Raw genomic sequence first — 20,551 nt, forward strand, 5'->3', positions numbered from 1 at the left:
CCTTGTTTTTAATAAATGACCTCGCTTCGAACATGTTGTGATATTTAGAAATATACAAAAAGGCCAATATAGTGTCTATCATATTTGCTATTTTAGTTTTTCAAAGAAATGTTTATTTGTTAAAAGAAAACTAATGGCAACAGCTGGGGTCGAACGCCGGACCTCAGGCTTAAAAGGCACAAGTTCAAGCCATCACACCACAAATGCAGTCACGTGGAGAGCAGTGAAACAGCCGTACACATATCGATAGAAAGTCTTTTACTACTGTTTGAGCTACAGTATATGAATGTAATTATTATATCGTTATTAATTTCTTTAGATACGTGATTCATAATTATATTCCCTATTAATAAAATTCTAAAAGTATTCTTTTGTTTACTCTGATAACGAGCTCATTAGCAGAAAAGGTTAAAACATTATCACTTTTCACAAAGTATATAAACTTAATATGGTTAGAAGGAGCACATAAAACATTTTCCGAAATAACCACATGTAAGACTTTGATGCTTAAAATGTTTAGGGAGAAAGTGGAATACTGGTGTGTATTTTTTCTTTAAACTACCAATACCAGCCATATACAGTTTACATGATATGTTTAAGTTCCTAAATTAATATCATTTATGATTATCAGATGTGTTATGCTCCTCTTCTTTCTATGCTCAGCTCCTAAAATTTCCCTTTAGTTGTAAAATTCCATATAAATATTCAATATTAAGCAGATTTAAACTTGCACAGTAAAGAGATTAAATGATTAAATCTTTTCACTACCGACCAATGCACCACGAGTGCCCCTGTCGGTCATTTTGGCCAGCCAATCACATATCATGGTATGACGTAGGTATGTAGTTGTATGCAGTACGGGTTTGTACTGAGCACTTTGAATGGCTGCATCTGTAGGATCCGTAACATTTCTCAGAACAATATTTTGTTGCTGTGATTTCTCATTATATTTACAAAGCTAAAAAGGAAATATATATAGGAAATAAACTTATAACTGAATCTATTTGATCTTAACTCCATTGCACAAATATTCACTACATTTTCTGTTACAGACATTCTAAATTTAAATCAAGGCAAGCAAGGTGTCTGCGAAGCTGGGTTGACATTTTTTTTCTGCTGTACTTTTGAAATTATATTTCCAGACTAAGAAGATGTTTCTGCTGTATAATGGTTTATCATCTCATGGAGGGAGCTGACATCTTCACCCAGGCAATGCCTAAAAAGTAAAGTCTTTCACAGTGTGCAGTTCTATTTTTCCTTCTTTTGTCAGGTTAAAAAAACAGGTAGGCTTCAAATGTGACATGGCATTTAAAAAGACTGTGGAAGTCTTTAAATTGAGTTTCATTAATAAAACTGAAACTCAGAGTGAGAGACAGATAAGAATTACAGAGCTAGAGAAAAGAAAGAGAATACACGAAAAGAGGTATACCTTATATCTCTAAAGTAATATTAACATAAGATCATTTTATTGGTCATATACAATTTCTTGTATTAGGAATTTGTCTTTCTGCATTCCCCAACTTGCACTCCATGAGACACACAGACAGGGAGAGAAGCTTTGGGTCAGATTTTTGTTAAAAAAATATTATTCTGAATGAATGGGAAAGACATTCCCTCTTCATACATATGAAATAATACATTCATTTACAGAAATTCAACAGTGAAGAAATTCAACCTTTCACAGTTGTTTTAAGAAAACATTAGGGTTAACACTGGGAATGAATATACATAAATAAGAACACAGAAAGTAACACAAAGGTCTTTGACATCAGTGATTTTGCCTAGTGAGTCCACGTTGGTTAATCTGTTAAATGTGATCAGAAACTGAAATGCACTGGCTTGCTTCCTCAAGGGATCCCAGCTCATACAGCAATCATACACATAATGTGACAAGCTCAGGTTACAATTTCATTATACTAACGTTAAATTGATTGCATTCTTAGGCCTAAAATTGTGTTATTCAGCTGGTTTTACAAGAAGGATTTTAATACCAAAGAAATGGTGTCAGTAGAAGGTCACTCAGACTAGTAAGTGGCACCAGTCAGAGCTGGCACTTTCTGACAGACTGTCAAGTTTGGTCTACATCTTCAGGAGGAAAACAATCGATCTTCTGGAGCCTTCAGGTTCCCTGACACGCGAACTCAGTATAATCACACAATATCATAATGTTAATCCAAATGCTTGGGAAATTACATCCAAACAAAAATTGAATTGCAAACACAAAGGCCTGTAATATTTAAGTTAACCAAACCAAAATAAAGTTACCTTTTTTAACTTTTTCAACACCTGTATTTTCAAAAATATAATAATCATTTCAAAACTTTTCTCTGTAAGCAAAAGCATTTACAGCCAGGAAAGGGTGTGAACAAATGCAGTCTTCTGATACAATTCCTCCACACCTTAAATTTACTTTTACTCATAACTTCCTGCACTATCTTGTCACTTGTACACATTCTGAAATGATTGTGCTACTTCAGTTGTAAGACTTAAAATGAAAAGTGATTTAGAGTGTTAACATCCATATTAAAAGAAAATTTTAAATTCAGCTGTTTGTATCACATCGTCTTGCATTTTCCACTGGTTGCTTTAATGTGAAATAAAAAAAACTAATGCCAGAGAAAAATATTCAATCATTTGTTACCCTGCATTTTGTGTAGTTTGCTGGTAAAACAGAAAGAGGTGGTAAGTTAAAATTGGCTTCCTCTTTCTTGATTCTTATGGTTGAATCTCAAAATTGAGTTGGAACAGACTTAACGTGTTAAAAATATGTTGTATACCACAGTAAAAATGAAAGCACTTAAGATGATGTGCAGTGTTTTAATGTAATGTATGGCAGCCTATTTAAATGTTATTCATTTCTTGCTGCCACACTAATTTGAGAGCTGTGTCATTAAGAGTAGCATGCCAATATTTTGTAGTGAGTGACTGTGGTCTTTGCAAGTCTTTCCAGTAAGGAAGTTACTTAGAGAAAAAAACACCAATATCATTAATATTAGTCAATAAACATTTTTGTAACTAAAAAGGCATTGTTTTAAATTAGGTTTCAGGAAAACACATGGTGTAATGTTAAATGTTGATAATATCCGTAACACAAACTGTAGTCCACATAATTATAATTGCAGTTATTCTGTTACTCAATAAACTGTACGATTTCTGAAACCTGTTAGAAGTCTGGTTAATGATGTACTTCAAATAGAGAATGTAGCTCAGTTACTATTTACTTTATACACCCTGTTTTTCAATTTGTGTCACATATTGCTTTCTTAACATTTAAGAAATAGAAATTATGGAATAAAACTAATAAACTATGGAATATAGCTAATAAAGATACTTCAGTAATAGACATTTGTTTCAATTACATAATGCATTTGCTTACCTTTATATCATTTTGAAACTGTTCTTCTTACCTCATTTTAGCTAATAGTTTAATATAACACTCACAAGGTGAGTCTTAGCCATTTAAGTATAACTTAGATATCAAAAGACCTACAGTATGAAGAATAATATTTTACCCCTAAATAACATGACTCCTATTTCTAAATGTTTTGATGAAACATTTTCCAGTTATTAGCTACAGTCTTGCAAAATAGTGATTACAAAATGATGTTATTTGGAGCAAGTAGACTACGTATTGTATACGACATTGCCTTTGTGATTAACCATAAAGTGACGCGAAAATGGTTACCTGCAGTGATTGTGCAAGGATAAGACCTAAAGCATTTTTCCCCCATATGAAATAAAAAGTAATCATGCACCTATTAGAAATAATATATAAGATAGACTATTAATAAGTTAAAACACACTGCTTTATGCCATTTCCCTAAAAAATAGATATATTATCAACATATAATACGAGAGGTAGTTCCTCATTCAAGCTGGGAAGAAATTAGTGAAAAACAGTCAAGTCTGAAACCTTGGTAAGCCAGAAACCAGCGAACAGTGAACATGTCTAGCAGCATCTTGAGTGGACATGAGTACAAACAGTATGTCAGCCTCTTTCAGTCAGCCATGTTCTAACTGCATTTTGTTGCATGCCTTAAGCCTTTACTTGGAGAGACAATTTCACACATCATTGAGAAGAGAAATGTGAATTCACATCTCTTTTAATAAATGTAAAGTGTCAGGAAGAAAATCCAGTTGAACCTCTTGAAGAGAACAATATTACGTCAGAAACTTTGCCTTCCCTTTAAATAAAAGTAATTTCCTGTTACAGTACACAAAATGCAAAAACACTTACATGAGATAGGTTTACTGTCACTCCCAATGTAAAGCACTCTATTAGATACCGTATATTGTGGCTCTAATAAATGATTATTTCTTTAGTATTAACTTTTTAGCAGACATAATTTTCTTAGCTGACATTCAGTGCAAGAATAACAAAAAGTGGAATTCTTGGAATTCTCATATTATATTCTTTACACAATATTATTAATGACTTTCTTCCCATGCTTTGTAAACTGATTTAAACATTAAACAGTTGAAACTGAGCATAACATGGGCTTTGTGCAAAGCCTTTCAAAGGTGTGAGCTGCTATTTTCATTTCCAGACATTCTTACATTGCCATTACAATATTTTACCTACAGTATCTGTTTTCCAGTGAATACTGTACTAATCTTTTTTTAATACAGTAAAAAAAAATCCAGTTCTTTTGAAGATACTGTACTTTAATTGATATGCATGAGATTGTGCTGATAAAAAAAAACAACAACAAAAAACCCTGTTCCACACACAGCATGCAGTGTTAGGAGAGTGTTCTGTAGCAATCAGACTAACATAGTTGTGAGGATAAACTGCTGCTCCTTGCTTGTGGTTCTGAAGAAAATAGAATGTCTTGTATAATTAAGGCTCTCCATGCAGATCTTTAAGATCGGCTATACATGGCAGCAGCTTGTCATATGCCTTAACAAGTCAATGGTCACTGCAAAAGGACTGTCATTTTAGTTTCACTTCTTTACATGGAAGTTCAAATGTGCTGTCTACTTCAGCATAGTGTCTACCAATCACTTTCTCTGGGTTTTTCATCCTCATTCTGTCTGACTGCAGTGCATTAGTCTATGAGGGAAAGACTGCCTCTAGATCCTTTACAGCTGTGTTTTTTTTATTTAAATTTTATCTGTGATTGCTAAGCAGGTCTTGCTCCAGCTTGGATATTGGGCACCACTGGTCCCTGTTTGTAGTTCTAGTTCCTATGGATAGATAAGGTCCCACTATGGTACCCTCTTACAAAAAGTAATCATTACCTTAGTAGCTGACTTCATTTGGATATTAGTGGTTTCAGAACCTATACATTAATACTTACTGTATATTGTCATGGGACCCAATAAACAAATTTCAAATAGAAATTGTAGTTGCCAACTCGGTGTGGGGAAAAGTCCATTGCTAATGTCTTGCATTGTTCAGAAAAGGAAACAAATAATGTGGTAAATAGCTTTCTCAGGTTATTGTTCACTAGCCTGTATAATAGTTTCTCTTTATACAATTTTTTGTTTCACTGACCCTTTATGCTTTTAGAAAGTGTTTTCAATAGTATTATTACACCTGTGACATGAAAGATTTAATTGTGTTCTTAATCTTCTATAGGTATTTTTACAATGTATAATTAAACTTTGCATTCATATGGTTTCTGGACTATTTTGTTTACCATTAATCCAGTTTCTCTGGATAATTGCAAAATAAAAGAGTTCAGACTGTCATGTACATTCAGCATCAACACACTGTGACTATAGCAACAGCAAATTCTTTTTTGAAAACAAGATATGGTAATTAAATTGTGCATGTTCCATGTTATTGTAAATCTAATTTAATGTTCTACTTCATTTACTTACAGAAAAAAGTAAATATAAAAATAAACATTAAATCATGATATAACTACATGCTTCTATATCCATTTGAATTGAGAGCATTAATATTTTATTTTCTGTTAATAATAATAATAATAATTGCTTACACTTATATAGTGCTTTTCTGGACACTCCACTCAAAGCGCTTTACAAGTAATGGGGACTCCCCTCCACCACCACCAATGTGCAGCATCCACCTGGATGATGCGACAGGAGCCATAGTGTGCCAGAACGCTCACCACACATCAGCTATCAGTGGGGAAGAGAGCAGAGTAATGAAGCCAGTTCATAGATGGGGATTATTAGGAGGCCAATGATGGGATGATTGGTAAGGGTCAATGGGAAATTTGGCCAGAACGCCCTGGGATTTTTAATGACCACAGAGAGTCAGGACCTCAGTTTTATGTCTCATCTGAAGAACCACGCCTGTTTACAGAATAGAGTTCCCGTCACTATACTGGGGCATTGGGACCCTCATGGATTGCAGGGAGAGAGCTCCCTGCTGGCCCCACTAACACCTCTTCCAGCAGCAACCTTTAGTTTTTCCCAGGAGGTCTCCCATCCAGGTATTGACCAGGCTCACACCTGCTTAGTTTCAGTGGGCTGCCAGTTGTAAGTTGCAGAGTGATATGGCTACTGACCATAAGTTAAGTGGAATGTGCTTAATTAGAACCCTGCACATCCCTTATCTTGTTAAGTTCAATTTTAATCTCTGTCCATTGTCTTGTATCTGAGCTTTTCTGAGCTTTTTGTTGCCCTTAAATTAAATAATGTGCTGCTTTAATTTGAAAAGCATTGGAGTTCTAGATTTTGTAGTTTAAAACTTTTTTCTAACATTTTTTCAGCTTGAGTTCTTGAATATTCTTTTTAAATTGATCGCTGACCCAACAAAGGACTGCAAATGAACAATCAGAGTTTATGTTTGCTTGTTGCAGTTCTGAGCACCTGTTCCTGACTCGCTTTGTTTTGGACAGAAATTTTGTTATTACTATTTGACTATTTGACTATTATTATTTGTTATTTGACTCAAACTTTTATCTAACACAACTTAGGTTTGCACCTTAGTATATCACACCATTGGTGGTGGTGGAGGGGATCCCCATTACCTGTAAAGCACTTTGTGTGGAGAGTCCAGAAAAGCGCTATATAAGTGTAAGCAATTATTATTATTATTATTATTATTATTATTATTATTATTATTATTATTATTATTATTATTATTGTTATTATTATTATACAGCTGGGTATGGGGCTTGTTATGAAACTATCTAAGTAAAGTACTAAGTTCAAAAGTACAACAACATCATCCCAACCAGGTTTTTAATCTACAATTCATTGGCAGGAAATTGAGGGAAAAGAAAAGCTTTAAAAGCTTTAAAAGCTTTTCTTTTAAGAAAGTGCAATAAACAACAATAGAAAACATTAAAGCACTCTCAGCTGGTGTTCTGTTTAAACAGAAGTTCTTGTGTCCTAAAGAAAATTGCAGATGGAGGCACAAGACATGGAAAAAACTGATCTAGTATATAAAGTATACAAGACAGTTTTTAAAACTATAAATATACTGTAAGTATTAAAATTCCCCTTTTAGTTTAAACATGTCCTGCACCTCCTCACTGTTTTTTTTTGTCTGAGGAGTTAAAGTATAATACTCAATATTTATACATTGATTAAATTCCTAAAACTGGGAACAAAAAATAAATTAGTTCAAATCCATGGTTAATTATTGCTATATAGCATGCAGTTTTAATTGCTTAAAATACTCAAGAGAAATGTGGACTACAGTACATTATACATATATTATCCGTTAGAAATAACATTGTCACTCCTAGTGTTTCATTAGCCCTTCATCACACAAAACATGTTTTCAAACCATTATTCAAAACCTGTTGAATAAAACCTCAATTCTGACAGCACTATGATGCTCATGATGCGAGAAAAAAATTGTCCTTTAAACAAAGATCCCATATTTATAAGAGCTCTTTTATAAGGCTTTATAAAGTATACTGTATTTGATTAAATATTATCGATTTATTTTAAAACTTGGAACTATAAAAGCACACATAAAAAGTTATCAAAAGTAATATGAATCATGCAGGTAAGTCAACCTAGAGTTATGCTATAATTAGGAAAGTTCTAAGATGTCTTACCTAATAATTGCAATTATAATCAGGAACAAATACCTGCATATATGTGGACAGTTATAGACTTACCATTCAATTATTGTCATGGGAAGATCACTTTATTGGCCATATATAATTTCTTGTATTAGGAATTTGTCTTTTTACATACCCCAACTTGCTCTCCATGAGACACACAGACAGGGAGAAAAGCTTGGGGTCAGAACACAGGGTCAGCCATTTATACAGCGCCCCTGGAGCAGTTGGGTTTAAGGGCCTCGCTCGGAGGCCCAACAGAGTAGGATTCCTCTGCCAGCCGCAGGATACAAACCAGCAACCTTACCCTGGTACCTTCCCTGGGATGATTTCAATGTAAACTTTTCAAGCCACGGAAAATAAATATATCACAAAAAAGTGTTACTGCCCTCTGCAGCCTATGACCTTTTATTGAATCCATGGAATGCATCGCTCAGGCACCAGTAATGCAACTACTTGACATGCTAGAGGATTTGTTTTACAATTCATTTTTAATGTATTCTTCATTGTGTAATCCACTTAGATTCTGGGTATATTTTTCCTCCCTTGTCATCTTCACTGTGAAGCGATAGGTATTGTCTCTCCTCGTGAGCTCCTCTCAGTACTCCTGTTCCTATTTATTTTGAAAGTGTTACACATCCAAAAGTAATCAAGTGAGTCTGACAGTGATGGAAGTAGTTGTATATATATATGTCCAAAAACAAACAATGCTCTGTAATCAGCTGTGTGAATCTGTCATTTCCTTTCAAAACAGGAGAACATTGTCCTGGTTTGGTGTGCAAAAGGAGACAAGCTTGACACTCAATTAGATCCTCTAGGCAAGAGCTTCACACAGGCTTCTTACAAAGTGGTCATCTGCAGTAAATGGCACATTTGCATTTTGACATACTCCATGAGGGTAATGAACTTTACTGTAATTATTATTTTTATTTATGACTTCTACTCTGCTTGATAACTACCATGTTCTTACTGACTTACTGTACATCTCTAGCATTGATAAAAACTATAGAAATACTCATCTCCAAGAGCTCCTGTATGTCCAATTAAATTTGTCTCAGCAAGACTTCCTTTCACCTGTATGGAAATGCTGTGCGATTAGGACAATCCCACCCCTCTGTAAACAACAGGGCAATAAACCTGTGAGTAAACCCAGGATTGGATTTTCCTGTCTGTCTTTTCACACTCCCTGTACAAAGTAACCCAGGAGGTGTTACAATATAACATCTTCAAAAACACTGACAAAGTCAGCCTAGTGTACATTTTCAGAATTAACACAGAAACACAAACAAGATTATACAAGTGGAAACTATTTGGAAGTGCATTTAAAAATACAGAACAGCAGTCACTTCTTTACCCAAATGGTTGAGGAAATATCCCCATGCTCCTTTCAAGAAATGGTTGGATAAGTACTTTGGATCAATTAATTACAAACTACCAAATAGGTAAGATTGGCTCCATGGCCTTCACTCATTTGTGATATTTCTTACATTCATAGACTGACTATTAAACAGTTTCTTGTATTACATTGTAAACACTAAAAACAATGATATTCTATATTATAAACTAAATTCTTTATACTTGACTCAGAAATGTTTGTGTACTAGCATTGTTGGTATTCCATGTGATTTTGAAGAGAAGGGTAGGGTTTAAAACCTAAAAATTTAAAATTTAAAATTTAAAAAGGAGATTCTATGATCAATTACCAATTAGAAACAAAATAAACTATTTTGGCCAAATGTCCTGTTTGTAACCTTTGTTTGTAACTTTTGTTATATTCTTAGAGATCAGGCATCGACAGGAAAATTATATGAGTCATTCAACAAGTATAGGAACTCACTTGGAGCATAGGATGAGCTCTATGGTTCATAAATCATGAGTTTGACCATTTGTCGTCACTAGCTGTGACAGAGATTTCACACGTTGTGATGCACACCTGCCACACTACATACAGTAAATATACAAAGGAACAAGTAATAGGTTTATTCCATGCTGAAAAGAGAAGAGAGAAATGCCTTCCTTCACACCTGAAGAAGGCTTCACAGCTGAAACGTTGTGTTTTCTCTCTTCTCTTTTCAGCATGGAATAAACCTATTACTTGTTCCTTTGCAGACTATGCATGCTAACGCAGCTACCCACCTGAACTACATACAGTAAATGTACTACTGTTGCTCGTATAGTACTGAGATTAGTCAGTTCTCTTAGCTCTGGGCCAAGTATTGACTCTTAACACTTTCTTGTGGATATGTACTGACATCAGTTGGAGTTGTGGTACTCCTAAGGTAGTTCCTTATGCTACTTTAAAAAGCTTATGTATTTGATCCATCACTTTTCTAACCATTTTCTTCCAATTCAGGGTTACAGGGAAGCCAGAGCCTATCCCAGAAGGAAACGTGCACAAGGCAGGATAAATCATGGATGGGAAGCCAGTCCATCACATGGCATAACTTTATGTATTAGGAAAATATATTTCCACAGCTACAAAAGATCCTAGAAAATCCTGCAGTATTTCAGGAGTCAGAAGTTGTGAATGACTTTTTCTTTGAGAACAGACTAGCGTGCATCATGCAGTTTGCCATTTTAAAATGTTACATTTGCACTATTACTGATAATGAATGTGTATATTGTGTTAAATCATATAGTCAGCCCAAATAAAAAAATACATATATATAATTAGAATTATTATACATAACCCTTATCACTTACTGCATATGTGCATTACATTTTTGTTTTAATTTAATACAATTACAAGGATTACTTTTTCCTCTATTAGACATTTTACGAGCAGATAAATATCTAAGCAATACAATATTGTTGCTCTTTCAGGATATACTGTATTAGAAATTGATGGGAAATGTACAGTTGTGCAACAGCTGTCAGGTATCCCGTTTCCGTAGAGTGTTGTGTGGGAATAATTGCTTAACTCCTTTACATTCATATGTCTGTTTATTCATAACATTGTCTAGTCACCCAGTAATTTCCTGACATTTTAGGATTACTAGACTTCTGAAACCTAAGATATTTAGGAATAAGAGTAACATATTGTTAAATGGCAAGAATGTAACCAATATTTGAGTGTCTCCAGACATTATCACAGTGTCATGCAGCTATTCAGATACAACAGTTTCAAGGTTTGTACTGTAATTGTAATTGAAACAGTAATTGGTAGAAATAAGCTTTCTCTTTTTTATTTGATAACATTTTAGTATATAATTTATTTTTGTTATAAAGGGCAGCAGAGAGGTGTGGCTGTTAGCACCGCTGTCTCACAACTTTTGGGTCCTGTGTATGATTCCAGTCTGAAGTGTCACCTTTATGGAGTTTATACAGTATTTTCTCCTCGTGACCATGTCGATCTTCTCAATGTGATCTGGCTATCCCTGACAGAACAACAATACCTGTCTTTGTTAATTGACGTGTCTAAATTGCCCTTTGCATGTGTGTGAACTGGCACTGACTACAGAAATTGCGGTGTTGAGCATCAAGTCAAATTAGTACACAGTAGCAGGTTAAAATTTCTATAAAACATTTTTGTGAACTCCTGCATCACACTTTGAAAGGCACAATTACTTCTAGACAGTAGTTTTGACAAACATCTCAATACAGTTAATACCGAAGTGAATGAATTTACAGAGGGAATTTACAAAAGCTTGCATTTAATAATATTATTCCAAACTCTTTCTATTCCAGTATTTATTATCAGTATCTGTTATCTTTTGATTAAATGAAATAAGTGCCTCATGACAGAAATAACAGACAGCTGCTAAAGACATACATTATTGTGTGGACTTAAGGGAAGAACTGCCCTTTGAAATACTATCAAATTAATAAGTTCCAAGTCAAATTAATAATATCAAATGAATTAGAAGAGAATATATTTCCATGGTCACGGTTTATGCCAAAGCATTACTAAAAAATTGTACTAATGGCTTTTACTCTCTGACAATTCTTCTACTCTTTGTGAACATGTTATACTGTACATGTATATATAACATTAGTTTTATTCCTCAGAATGTCAATGAACATAAATTATTCATAATTAGGAATAATAATAAAGAATAATATTACATGTGTATTTTATAGGCTCCTGGTCACCCTCAGATCTCTGCTTTAATTTTGACTTAAGTGGGTCTTTTCACAAACTGAAAGTACAGAGTAATTAAAGAGTTACATTTAGATAGGATTATAAACCTATTTTCAATAAAGTCACAATGAAGAACCTAATGAATAAACATATTATCCATGTGTAGTGATTGATTGACACAAACTTTACACACTGCAACCTAACTCTTATCAACCATGAAACAGGAAATGTTGTTCTTAAATTGGACAAGAATTTAATAAAAATGCCAAATGAGCGTGAAAAGCAAATAACTGAAAACAAAATTGACTACCATCACTTATAAAGGTTGCTTTTTAAGTTTATCATACAGCTCTGTCTTTTTTTATTTTTGTGTTCTAATTGTTCAGCGTTTGTACTTCCAGAATTGCTGGAAATATTACACTATACTGTACATGTTAATTAATAACCTAACTGTACTGGATTTATGTGTTTTATACTGTATACACAGTACTAAAAATAATGTTACTGTATATTCCTCTCAGGTTAAGCTAAACAGTGCTTTGAGTAATTTCTAGGTTTATATTTAACTCTGGTAATATCTTCTAAAAATATTAAGGAATATGTAAGGAGTAAAAGATTAGATTATATATATATATCTTATCCATCAGGTTACACTATTTAAAACAGGTACTGAAAGTTCCTGGTGAATTGTGACAGAGTACCTAACACATAAATAGCACCAAATATCACAATATTCTTCTGAGTTGTTATACTGTGTGTTTCATTTTGAAGTATCCTGCTTCTATATATGTATTCATTAACTCATGGTTATCTTGAATTTATCTAAAAGAAATTATAATAATAATAATAATAATAATTGCTTACACTTATATAGCGCTTTTCTGGACACTCCACTCAAAGCGCTTTACAGGTAATGGGGTCTCCCCTCCACCACCACCAATGTGCAGCATCCACCTGGATGATGCGACGGCAGCCATAGTGCGCCAGAACGCTCACCACACATCAGCTATTAGTGGGGAGGAGAGCAGAGAGTAATGAAGCCAATTCATAGAATTATCTCATCAATAAGGTACTGCTGCCTCACAGCTTGGGTCCTGGTCTTGATTTCAAACCAGAGCTTGCTCTAGGTTTAGTTTGCATCTTTTCTGTGATTTTACTTCCCAGCTCTAGGTCTCCATGCAGGATGTTATTCCTCTACGTTGTATTCTGTTTCTGAGATAGCCTTCAGGTTGTTGCAGCTCTTGCAAGAAATGTGCAGCTTTATAATACCATCAATGGGTTGATGTTCTAAAACTGTACCTGCAAAATTATGTGCATTTATTAATACATTACGATTAAACTGAAGCTATAATATCTAGAGATTTTTTAAGCTGAATTTTAGGGAGGTTGCTCTTCAAGATGTCCAGCATTTTTAAAGTTTGTGTTTCTGATGTTGTAATTTTGGTGTTTAAGTAGTGGATAGTAGTGGCCTAAGAGTTTCTTTCAGTAGTTCAAAAGATTTCTCACAAGAGAAAAAACTAAAATAAACGTTTTAAGTTGTTAGCAAAGTTATCTGTAGTAAAATCAATTATAACATATAGGGAAAACGATACCAGAATTCAGAATATTGCAAACAGTGATTCGAATGCAAATCATTCAACTCAGCTTAAGCTTTATTAAGTCCTACACAACAATACAACAAAAACAGGCACACATCATTGTCAAAGAATACAGTTAAACCATGACTGTACTAGTGACTAGTACTAGTACTAGTGAATGATAGATATCCTTAAGTAATTATAATGCCTAACAATTTTTAATGACTTATAACCTTATCAAATTTAAAGCAGGTGAAGATGGAGGTGTTTTCACTCATTCCTTGGTAAATGTAAATGACAACACATGATTGGTTTAGTATACTTAACTACTGTTTGCAAATGTAAATTTTCCTTGCTAAGTGGTGGAAGGTGCTAATTAGACTCCAGCGTGGAGTTGTTAAAAAATACCAGTCTTAAAAATACCTATTCCATGATAACACATTTTGCTGAGATAGGCTGGTAATTATGCCCTCAGGTTTTTCCACAGCTCCCCTAGCTTACAGAAGAACAACTGAGATCTCAGACAGGGTACTTGCCAATTAAGATAAGAAATAGGTCACCCCAGAGACCATTTCCTTGTCAAAGGACAGCACGACATTCTCCTGAATATAGATAAACTGCTGGTGGACTTGTTTGTATATAGTTATATTGCAAAACAATGTCTTACTTTTTCAATCATTTAAAAACCTAGCAAGGTGCAGGTCTGTAATGTACAGTAGATGCAGAGTAGTATTCTTGGGGAGTGCAGATGGCCCTTTGTTTTCACACATGAGGAATGTGCCTTTTTGTTTTGATAAGGGATTTGTGATTGTGTGTCATCGTTAATGACTTGACAAATTCTGCTTTTATATTGAACATTTTTGATTATGTGAATTCAGATCAGTAAATGGTGAGGTATGATTTTATTCAGTCTCCTGTTTTCTAGAATAATACAACTCTTGTCTGCTATGCTGTCCATTAAGTGTTTCTCATTAAATAATATGTTTCTACAAAAGTATAATGTACAACATACATAGCCCATCTTTAATTGTCAAGAACTAAATGCCTTTGCAATTTAATGACACTTAAGTGATTAATTCTCTTGAATCTTCAATAAAAATGATCTATTTAATTGATCACCCTGTTTTTTTTACAGTTGGCTAAATTTGACCTGGTATTTTGCTTGTAAGCTACTGATTTCCTGCCTTCTTCAATTATAATACATTTGATGTAACATAAAGATGGAGTGAATTATGTCAAATTCTTAAAGACAACTAAAGATGTTTAATGGTTCTGAAGCTTGGTCTTTCCATTCACCAGGTACTGTGTATTATAAGTTTGTCAAATGTCAGCTTTTAAGCACTAATGTCTAAACCTATAATTTAATGAGAAACGATTAATGGACAGCACAGCACACAACAGTTGCATATTTTAGAAGACAGCAGGCCGAGTAAAGTGAATAAGAATGTGACACTGATGGAAATAGACACGTCTATTAAACCTTTGTTTTCTTGATTGGTTTTGTTGGAAATTTGATTAGAAGACCTATTCAGAACCATTTTTGATATGAAAGAATGCTTGTGCATGATAGCTTACTATCCATAGGGAATAAAAGTGAACATTATATAAAAGTATTATATTTTCTAGTATTATATATATATTATTATTTTATTGTATTTTATAATAGTATTATATTTTAGTTTATTTGTGGTGCTTTTTTCCACTGAAAATAGCTTTATTTTTGTATTATGGATTTTTCATGTTTATTATGGTTCTTTTCTGTTAAAAGCCTTGCCCTTTCTTGATAACAAATAACCTTCTCCTCATAATCTCCTAAAAAAGCTCACCATAACTGATGAATGATGGCTGTAACTTCATTGTATCTTAAAATTTATATTTCAATTCGTATTCTTGTTTAAATTAGATGATGTCTTTATCGTCATTGAATATACTGTACTTGCATTTCATTTTGCTTCATTCAATGAAAAGTACGTATATACCACATATGCACATGCATAGTAATTGTTTCTATAAAGAAAATCTTTATTGAAACTGAAAGAAATGTAGAGAAAATTAATACATGCAGGAAGACTGACATTCAACGTCAGACAACGTAGTAGATAACAAACATGAATGGCGGTTGGTGAAAAGTATATAAAATTAGGTCCGTCTTAAAATAGAGAGAAGGGTGAACATGAAGCAGGCTATAAGTCTGAGTCAGAATTGATGAACTGAGCAGCAACAGCCTGATGTTGTGTGCACATTAGCAAAATATTCTCTTCTGGGCTTTAAGGTGAGAAAAGTTGAACACAGAAAAATGGCCTTGCCTCCCACAGGATATCCCAGAAAACTACTAGAGCCAGGCAAGGCTGTTTCCATGGCAACCTCTCCTGAAGTAATCACAGACAGCCTAGGCTACTCCAGAGCTGCTGTGCACAGCATTCTGGGAGAAGCCCATGAAGGCACAGGCACATACAACACTGACCTCTTTTCAATTTTTGCTGTTTGTTGTGTTTTATTTTTGGTGAGTACCATTGAGAATTGTTCCACATGAAAAGTACTTTAACTGTAGCTGGATAACGTAATTTAATATTTAATTGCAGGCCAATGGCAAGGGGAAAATTCCTGCACATATGCCTCAAGCTGCCCTAGAGGGACCACATTCTTTGTGATGCCGGCTTTGCAGCTTCAGAAAAGCAAATCTATAGTAAATATAGGAACCCTGAAGTCTAACTCTATCTGAAATATAAATGTTCCTGATTCAAGAAAAACTGCAGGTGTTAGCCAAAAAAAAAAGTGGAAGTAAAAGTAAAAAAATATATGCATAGGTGATTGTCGAAAAGTAGCAATTTTCTAATTACCACAGAACAAACATACTACAAAGACTGCAATATAATAATATAATTTGCAAACAATATACTGTATATTTTTATTTGTTACCTGCAGAAGGTCTGGTTCTTTACAATGTAGGGGTATGATGTTTTTGATTTCACGAGAAGTAAACCTCATTTGTTAGGCTTAAATAATCTTTATGGTTATTGATTTATTTTGCTGATACTGTTACCCTTTAAGAATACCATTCAGAACAAGGAATCAAATGTTAAAAGTTAAATTGATTAATGCAGAATATTGCATATACAGTATAAAGTTAACAAGTTAACAGTTAAGCTGAGTTAACAAAACATAGTATACAAAATAAGGTATATTTGTAGCTAATATCACCTATTTTTATACACATTCACTAACTTTCTGTTTTTATTATGTGGAAAAGAGAAAAAAGCTTTTCAATTATTTTTTTCAAAAAGGTTACTTTTGATAAAAGAATAAAAGAAATTCAATAAGTGTTTTTATTAGTCGGTTTCACAAATCTGGTTTAATTCACAGTAAATGTAAGTTTCAATTTAACGAAAATTCATATAGACACAAGTTCCAAAATGCCCTGAGACTCTTTCCCAGCCTGATGTTCTGATCTTTGCCACATAATAGGACAGCATATCCAGATTAAAACTGTGGCACAACTGTGTACAGTGTTTTGTCAGTTAATTCTGAACCTTAAAATTTCCAACATATTTAATGTTTTTCATTTTTATGTGGGACTTAAATGCTAGTTCACTGTTGTGTCATTCAGTTGTAGAGAAATTATTAGAAGTGGCATTCTTCATTTTAACTAACAATGCTCCTGGTAGCAAACCTATTGTTTTACACTATTGCCATTATACAGTAGCTGAAGATTAAGAGGCATTATTCCATTTTAAATACAAACATTATTATACCTAGAGCTAGTTTGATTATACCTACAGTAGTATTCTGTTTTCTGACACTACATAGTGTATAATTTGCAAATTGTCTCCAACACATTGCACAAATAGAAAAAAGTCTATTTAGTAACATACTTGTTAAAGTCCAGTATGTTTAGGATTGCTTGTTATTTTACCTTTAAGAGTCAGTAAGAGTATTTTATGTACTGTATTAGTGTGTGAACAACATATTTATATTTCAGTAGCTCTAGATTTAAGAATCAAATGGAAATATAATAACATCCTTGAACTTCCAGGAACTCTTAATTCTCAAGTTTTATTTTCATATATTTGAGTTAGACTTTTCCTGTATAGTTTCAGTGCTGTCATAGAGATCTACTAATTTACAGAGCTTCATAAACTGCAGGGCATATTTTTGTCCTTTCCGTCTTCCTGCTGTCCTGTTTTAGATACCATCCTACTTTGAAAATGAACATACTCTTTTTTTTTCTGTCAGAGCATGAAATAAAAATGACACTCCTGACACAGAAATACAGACCTTCATTTCTAAGCCAGCTGTGTTGTGCAGTTACAGAATACAGATGGCAATTATCTTTGCAGAGCACATTTACATGCAGAGGTCCCCTAATGGGCGATCATATAACCTAAAGCAGCTATCTTTTCTTATTTGAATCGCGGTCAACATACTGTAATTAATGCTCTAACCCTACACTGAACTGCACTACCAGTCTTCCAAAAGAAAGACATGCAATCTGTTTCAGAATGCACACAGACTGGAGAAAATAGTTTGTCCATTGTTTTATTGTTTTATATTCCAGAAATGTTCTCAAGCGATCATTTTTTTTTAGTCTCAAAAATGTAATATTCAACCAAATCCAGTTTTTTAAATAATCCCAGAAAATGTAGGCAGTGTTTTGACAGTGGTTACTGAATTAACAGTACTATTTCTGATTTTGCTGCAGATAGTACTATTGCTACTGTTACTGCTACATCCCCTACAAAGTCTTTTGTTGCTGTGCATCGCTACAGATAATTATCAACTTATGTCTGGACTCATCACACCATTAAATTTTATTGCTTGCATTGCCAGTACCTTCGTCTGTCTTTGAAAGGAGCAAGATGGCAAGTAAAATGCTTTTTTGTTATTCTAGACCCAGAAACTTCCCCCAACATTGATTAATGTGTGTTGCTAAGTTGGCAGTTTTCGGGGGGAAAAAAAGGGCGCTTAGCTGTGCATTTGTTTTTGGAATGAATAGGTCAGTGTGTGACAGATCCTTTATACCAACTGTACTGACGCAGTTAGAGATACACACATTAAAAAGCCCATGGTGCTACAAGAGGATTAAATGTCCTCTGCATACAAACCAGGCCACTTAGGAAAATGGTTTAGGTAACCTTACAAAACAGCAGCAATATAAGGATTTTAGAATATAACTGTATTATTTGTACATCTTGCTCAAGAGTGTGAAGTGTACCACATGGGATTTCAGCCCCCACCCTTACACAGAACTCTAACGAATACTCCCCAACCCTGTCTATCTGTTTTTGTGCCAACTGATGTTTTACTTGTAAGTTGAATCATTAGTCAACTGCTGAAGGAAAGAGACACGTATATACTGTTCAAGACCTCAGCTTTCTCTATTGTTCTTTTGCTCCCAAATGACTGCCCATATCTAGTGAAAGCCAGGCTTAATCATTGTACAGTTTACATTAGATGGCTTGCAACAGACAAAGGGAAGAGAACAAGCTGGGAGATTCAATAGATCTGAAATGCCAACGTTACAGTTTCCATTTAATTCGGGATGTAGAGTTGCTTTACAAGAACCGTGTATGCCAGTCCAACAGACCTGTTCTGATGTTCACCTTTGCATGGTGCAGACAGGATTCCAGGAAACACAAATGATTGAGCTTTCTCCATTTTGTTTCTAAGGTCTTAAAATTAGTCTTGTAGGGAATGTGTACTGTTTATTCCAGGGGCTTTTGTCCTTTTTTTTTTACTGATGATGACAATGTGTTGTGGTGGCATCTTTCATTTGCAGTGTTTCAAGAAAATAGTCTCCAGCAAACACCATTCTTTTACCCTCTAGACTAAGTATTGCAATTTTTGTTATGTTGCCTGTCCAAAGACTGAAAGATGGACTTGCACTGTGAATACATGGACAGGTTGGATTTGCAACTGTTTGTGGCCAGTTTTGGAATTTAAATTGTTAGCCAAATGCTAAATGGCATTTCACAAATCACAAATCTTGTGATGGTTGTAAAGGTGTGTAGATGTTTAAGTCAATATTTTACATATTTTTACTTGACAATTACAATGATTTTTGATCTACATTGATTATGATAAAAGGAACACCTTTGCACATTTTATTTGGGAGAGTTTCTTTGCTATGTTGCAACTGCTTTGTACATTCTGACAGGAGTAAAGCTTACACTAAAGAACAAAAACAAGGTTCAGAGTAAAGACTAAAGACTGTTACATCTGCACCTTTGGTTAACTAGTTTGGTCATTTTAAACATCTGTGTGATTATACAGTGAATATATTTAATGTTTTTCATTCCAGCTATTTGTCTCACCTTCTATTATAGAACCAGCAAATACTTTAAAATCGATAAGGAAATTACGTAATGCAAAATTTGAACTAATGTTCTTAGTTATGTTTGAGTGAAGATAGTTACTGTTTAATGATGCCTAAAAGAATAGTAATTTGAAAATAAACCAAAAGAAGGAAGCATTTATTTTGCAATTAGGACATTTTCTCTAGATTCCATTATTTATTATTATTTATTTAAGTATACTTGTAAACTTGAAATTTTAGCTTTGTTCTGTGTACTCTCATCATCTGACGTGGCCTCTACTGCCAGGCAAAAAATACAATAGAAAATATTTAGATCTTTTCCCTACAAAAGCAAGCTACCTGATATACTTAAGGAGAGAACGTCACAAAAAAAGTACACAATAATCACATAAAGCAAAATTATTTTGCTTTATAATAAAATTATTATAAAGCAAAAGTATTGAAAATGGTCCTGAATTCTTTAACTTTTATACAGTCTATTTTATTGTATGTATATAATTTAAAAATTAAAAGCTTTTTATGTTAGGAGAACATTACAGTTGTATTGTATTTATTTTTATTGTACATGTGTATTGTACATTATTCA

The 20,551-nt window shown here is 33.8% G+C and overlaps 1 protein-coding gene across 3 annotated transcripts in view; it reads left to right on the top strand.

Moving 5' to 3' along the window:
* Positions 1 to 20,551, top strand: part of lingo1a (leucine rich repeat and Ig domain containing 1a) — a 489,573-nt gene that overhangs the window by 113,736 nt on the left and 355,286 nt on the right. The window contains exon 1 of one of the 3 annotated variants that reach the window (XM_069190614.1): positions 16,104 to 16,155. The exons of the other annotated variants lie outside the window; for them this stretch is intronic. The gene's annotated coding sequence lies outside the window, so the exon portion shown is untranslated. Of the gene's footprint in view, positions 1 to 16,103; positions 16,156 to 20,551 lie in introns of those variants that run through there. 3 annotated transcript variants of the gene reach the window in all.

This window comes from Lepisosteus oculatus, chromosome 5 (genome assembly GCF_040954835.1).
Source record: "Lepisosteus oculatus isolate fLepOcu1 chromosome 5, fLepOcu1.hap2, whole genome shotgun sequence".
Classification (NCBI taxonomy): domain Eukaryota; kingdom Metazoa; phylum Chordata; class Actinopteri; order Semionotiformes; family Lepisosteidae; genus Lepisosteus; species Lepisosteus oculatus.